This window comes from Microtus ochrogaster, chromosome 24 (assembly GCF_000317375.1).
Source record: "Microtus ochrogaster isolate Prairie Vole_2 chromosome 24, MicOch1.0, whole genome shotgun sequence".
Taxonomy (NCBI): Eukaryota; Metazoa; Chordata; class Mammalia; order Rodentia; family Cricetidae; genus Microtus; species Microtus ochrogaster.
Genome location: NC_022024.1, coordinates 31,080,662 through 31,086,631, shown reverse-complemented (window position 1 = coordinate 31,086,631; position 5,970 = coordinate 31,080,662). Strand labels below are relative to the sequence as shown.

At 44.3% G+C, this 5,970-nt stretch overlaps 1 protein-coding gene across 12 annotated transcripts in view; it reads left to right on the top strand.

Moving 5' to 3' along the window:
• Anks1b (ankyrin repeat and sterile alpha motif domain containing 1B) overlaps positions 1 to 5,970 on the top strand; it is a 760,073-nt gene that overhangs the window by 483,959 nt on the left and 270,144 nt on the right. The window lies entirely within an intron of this gene.

Here is a 5,970-nt window from a genome sequence, read left to right as displayed (position 1 = left end):
AGAGAGAGAGAGAGAGAGAGAGAGAGAGAGAGAGAGAGGCAGGCTGCTTTTACACAAAGATCATTAGCCTCAGACTTAGCTCCAAGTGCCCTTGGCTCTTTAATTTTCAAGAAAGGCAATCAAAATTCCCAAGCAGGCCAGCGAAGACAGTTCAGCGGGTATACATTCTACTGCCAAGCTTCATGACTTGATCAAACCTGAATTTGATCCTTGAGACCAACATGATGGGAGGAGGAAAAAGATTCTGGAAAGTTGTACTCTGACCTCCACATGCATACTGTGACACACACGCACCTCTACACGCACAATAAATAGATCTAAAATAAAGAAAATAGCCACCAAGCAAGTTCTTCCCGCCCCCACAAACTCCGGAGCAGGCTCATGTTCATTCTTGTAGGCTACTGATCATCCTCAACCCTTTATTCCTTCTCCTTCCTTGTGCCATTTTGGTTGCTTCCTAAATCCTCCATCTCTGCACTTTCTGCCTCCTAGGAGCTAGCTAACACTCACCCACTCAGGTGCAATCAGGTCTCTGTGCTTTTCTAAGAGATCCCTCCTGACTTACCCGCCAGGTCCTAGTGCCCTCTTCCTCTGCAGCCTCCTTCCCCACTGAGCCTGCCTTCCTTGAAACTCTTTCTCCCCACTTCTCCTCTTGTCCTGACCATCTTGGCTCTGCCCCCTCAGGCTGATGGTCAGTTTCCTAGTCCACTGGGAGCGGTTCATTCTCTTCTCACACTTCAGCATCCCCCTGCGGTACCACCTCCTCCAGACTCTAGCACTCCACGATAAACATCTGTGGAGTTCCTGCGTGTACCACGGATTGCATTAAGCTCTCCTTGCATTGTTCCAATGAAGATATATGACAATGCTCGTGGATTCTTTCTGTCTGTCATATTACAAATCGCATGGCGGGTGCTTGGCAAGGGTAAGGAGTTTACTCAAGGTCAGGCAACTAGGAACTGTGGCAGCCAAGGCTCCCATCTGTGCTGCTCATGATGCCAGGGTCATGTGACTCCCTGGAACTCTTCCCCAATTTTCAGGTGCCGTTCTTCGGTTTAGTTTCTCATGTCAGAAAAGTATCCATATCATTCTACTGTATTTTTTTTCTTGGCCCGTAAAACCATCACAAAACTAAACATCCAAGCTAGAAACTTGGGTTACTCTCCCTAACTCTAACCTCATTCTTATCTCTACGTAATTGTTGCAAATGGATGATGATATGATTGACAGAAAGATGCTCACAGCTGCAGTTAAGGGAAGAAAAGCTTATTTGAAAGCAGTAAATGTGAACATTTATGGGCATACCAAACAAAAGGCCCTGCAATGCACTGTCACATGAAGGCAGTGACGCCATAGGAATGTCTCTGTGCAGCTATCCCGTTTTCACTTATGCTTATATTCAAGTAAAGGTTATGCTACCAAAACAAAGAGCTTCATAATGCAATTTAGTGAACAGAACGTTGGTTTCACCCACATTACAGTTCCGAAATGAACAGTCTGGTTTACAGGTTGGCTCTACGTTCTACAATCCCAGAAGGACCCAGGACCTTTGCTCTGTCCCTGTGTCTCATCTAAAGCATGTTTACTCTGGGTGATTCACAGACTGGCAGCCTTAGCATCAGCATACTGCTTGTGAGAAATTCAGCAGCTCAGATACTCCTTCAGCCCTGATACTCCTTCCAGCCCCACTTAATGAGACTCACAGGTCAGCTGGCTGCCGCGTGACTCCTCGCAGTAAAGGCTCTGGGGTATAGTTTTTCCCATGGAGTCAGAACTACCCTGTGGGCATTGATGTTCTGGACAATGGGAAGATTTTCAAAAGAAATAAACTCCAGAGCAAAGAACTTTTTTCATGTTGAAGCTGATCTGACTTGGAAGATAGCTACATGCTTAGATTCTGTTAGCCTCCTGTAAATGACAAACATATCTCATAATAGCATCCCCCAAAAGGCTGATGTGTCTTCTGTCTGATTGAACAATCGTGAGCCCATCCTACTTACAAGCTTTTGGCAGAATAATCTCTTGTCTCAATGGTGTGATACTTGACATTGTTAAAACAAAAGCTGGATGATGGTGACTCTCACACCTTTAATCCCAGCACTCAGGAGGCAGAGACGGGCGGATCTTTGTGAGTTTGAGGCCAGCCTGGTCTACAGAGCGAGTTCCAGGATAGCCAGGGCTGCATAAAGAAACCCTGTCTTGAAAAAAAAACATAAACAAAAAAAGTTGAAATAAAAAAGAAAGAAAAAGCAATGCCTACCTAATCAATTATTGGCTTTGGAGATTCCTTATTCTATTGAACTAACTGGCATGTTAGTATCATAGTTCCAATCTGGCAGCTTGCTGCAGACTGCTTTTGTTGTGCTTTAATCCCAAATACAATATATTCCATCTTTCTTTTTCTGTTTCTATTATCTATTATTAGTTGGTTTTCTGTGCCTTTTGTTTTGGTATTGTTGTTTTTGAGATAGTATTCATGTAGATCAGTCTGACCTCAAATGTACTATGTGTCCAGGCCGTCCTTGAACTCTTGATCCTCCTGCCTCCTTCTCCCAATTGCTGAAATTGTAGACAGCCCACCGCTATGTAGAATGTATCATCCGTTTTCATTATCTTCCATCCTTTACCTCTGTTGTCTTAGAAAGTAGGAGCACTGTCTATGCAGACCAAGCTCATTTGAAGCAGATAAAAAGAGTGACGGCCTGGATATATGATCACCCCGTGTAATCTCACCCACACCTGACTTCAGCTCCCCTTTGTGACAGCATGACTACAACTGTTTAAATACCCCTGTATGGCAAAGATTGTGCAAAACTCCACTTGCATCATTTCACTGGATGAGTGGCAACTTGGTTCAAGGATGTTCTTGTATCTCTCATGTTACTGTGTGTGTGAATGTATGTGTATATATATATACATATACATATGGTTTGGATATATAATAGGTATATGTATGATATAATATAGGTATAGTATATATAATATATGTGATATAGGTATATTATATAATATACCATATATATATATATATATTACCAGACTGAGTGAGTATTTCAGATAAAATGAGACTAAAAAGGAAAAGGCTATAGCGATCATTTTGTCCCAAAAGTCTTCTGTTTTGCTGGTTTTACACATTTCTTTTGAAAGCCAGTAAAGTGTTTCTTCCTTTTCATACCTACACAAAACATTTCCAATGTGAGTTGCTAGCTGAGGTACAGGTAGCCTCAGAGGCAGGGACATTCCAGAGCTGACTCCCTTGAAGGTCGGGAGTGCCCAGAGCCCTTTCCTACAGTCCCCGTGCTCACCTTGTCCCTCTGGTGGGCACAGTAGCTAGACATATTCCAAGAGGCTCTGGAAGGACACCCAGGCGGAAGGCAGCAAACCCGGAAGGCGTGTGGCAACTGCTTTAGCATATCTGAATTTAGTGGAGACTGAAGTTTGGCTGCTGTTTCCTTTTTCGGTCCCAGCTAAGGTTTTCCCCAGACTTTGGAATTCAGCAAGTCAAACCCGGCTGCATTGCTGTGAACCGTTGTTAGGAATGCCCGCTGTCCGCCCACACTGCCTCTCACATCGCAGCCCGTGCCGGACTCTCCTGCGCATGCTCCATGGTACTGCTGGCCTGGCAGGCCCTGAGGCTGTTGCTTCCTAACGCGGTCTCACCAGATGTTCCTGCTAGAAAAAGAGCTTAATCATTGCTAATTTGAACAGCATTTACACTACTACCTGAGGGTATTGCCAAAGAGCCAGGAAAGAAACGTGGATGCTATCTAACCCGTAGTCTGCGCCTTTCCTATTTTTTTTCTCCTTTCTGTAGTTTTGTAATCGGGCTTTGTTGTTGTTGTTGTTGTTTTTCTGGGTGGGTAAATCAGGTACTATCTTATAATTAATTTATAAATCATAGAATTACAACACTTACGGGTTACTGTAAAGAAGAACTTTGAGGTCGTTGGTCTAACACCTTCCTTACTGAAGCCAGGGAGGGCAAGGTATCTTGCCCAGGGTCACACAGCTGGTGGAATCAAGAGGATGGAATTAAATCCATTGCATTTCATAGTAAAGCAAACTATCTAAAGTTGGTTTTGGTTCTTGATACATGTAAGTTTTAAATGTTTTAAATGTACCAGTGTTTGGCCATAAAAAAAGAAATCCTTAATTTTTATGGCACAGAGTACAGAATGTAGGTCTCCTACAAATGAGTCCCAAACCTCTGAAATGAATTTTTCCCATGTCTACTTAAATAATTCAATAAACACTTAGCAAATGCCTGCCATGTGTGAGATGGTCCTGATGGAGGCCTTGGAAATCACGGAAGTTCCTAAGACCTTGTTTCTTCACCAAGGGCAGTGAAGCTAATATGCTACTAATGCTCCCTTGAAAGTAACGTGGCCTCAGAGAAATCTTGGGAGAGCAGGTCGAGAAAGGGTTCCAGCTAAAGAAGAAAACAGAAGCAGAGTTATGGAGGTAGATGAGCTGTCCGGAGGACTGTGTCCCAGTTCTCCAACTCATGCAGTAAGCATGTGCAATAAAGACTGACTTCGGCCGTGATGGGTAAAGATGGAGTTCAGTGAGGTAGGAAGGATGTTGGTGCTGGCTAGCTCAGTTTCCTTCCTCCTCCTCAGTCTCATGCCAGCAGTTGCCAACGGACTCGTGAATTAAAGAGCCTGAGTTAGATTCTATAGGTTCAGTTCATAAACACCAAATTCATAAACACAGAAAACTTGTAACCATAGTCAGCTTTTCCCCCTGTGTATTGAAAACTCAGTAGCTGGCAATGATAATCACAAAAATGTCTGGTTTTCTACCCCCATCAGTCTATGGGTCAGCTGTAGTGATCTAACACGGACTGGATTTTCCTGGGCTCCAAATTTAATCCTAAGCTTTGGGTTAAATTCAACTTCATAAGTCTTCTTTGACTTCCTAGTACTAGCAATCATACAAGTACTCAGCAGATAGTAGACGTACAGGGATGGTGTAAGAATCAATGTGTATACGTCTAGCACAGGCAGAGCACAAAAGAATGAGCGGAACAGAGGAAAGAGAGAGGCTGCCAACCAGCCATTCCATCGGCCAGCATCAATGGAGCTGGGAAGCACCTCCAGCCACAGTGAGACACAGTGGGGTTCCCCTGGCGTAGGCACAGACTGCAATTCTAATGCAGGAAGAGAGGCAAGAACTTGGATCAGTTATTCTGTGTCCTTGGGTTACCTTGTTCGGGAAATGTCGAAGCACAGACATGTAATCTGAGAGGTCAAGAAGAAAAGACGCTCGCAGAGGTAGACCCTATCTGCAACAAGATGAGAGGCATGGGGAGTGCAGGGGAGGAAGGGTGGAAGGCGGACAAGACAGTTTGAACCAGCCAAGGGCAAAGGCGTGTGCAGCTCCCATCCGTGTGTGTGTGTGTGTGTGTGCCGTCTAAAACAATTGGGCACAAAGAAAACGAAGAGTCATCGGGTAGGTATGAATCCAAATCATCATGCCAGGCAGTTTGCACACTATACCAAAAATATCACAAGACTTGGAGTGCGTGTTCTAGAAAAGAGGGAGGTGAGACTCACCTAGCTATCTAATTTGCCAAAGACAGCCCAACCAATCAGTAGCGCTTCTGGGACTACCAGATTCTAGAGCCCTCTTTGGAAGAAGGAGACTGAGTTGGAAGCCATCTTGGAAATCAAATCAGTAGGGAGTTATGATGACTGTTTCCTGAGCTTCTACCTGGGCAAAGGACTGATGCCTCCCCACTGGCTGAGAAATGTGGGTGGGAACTTTGTTCTCAGCTGAAGGATAGAAATTGGTTGTTTTATATATTTTGGAGATCAGACCTTTGTCAGTTGCGGGGCTGGTGAAGATCTTCTCCCAGTCAGTGGGTTGCCTTTGTGTCTTAGCGACAGTGTCCTTTGCTTTACAGAAGCTTCTCAGTCTCAGGAGGTCCCATTTATTCAATGAGGCCCTTAATGTCTGTGCTGCTGGGGT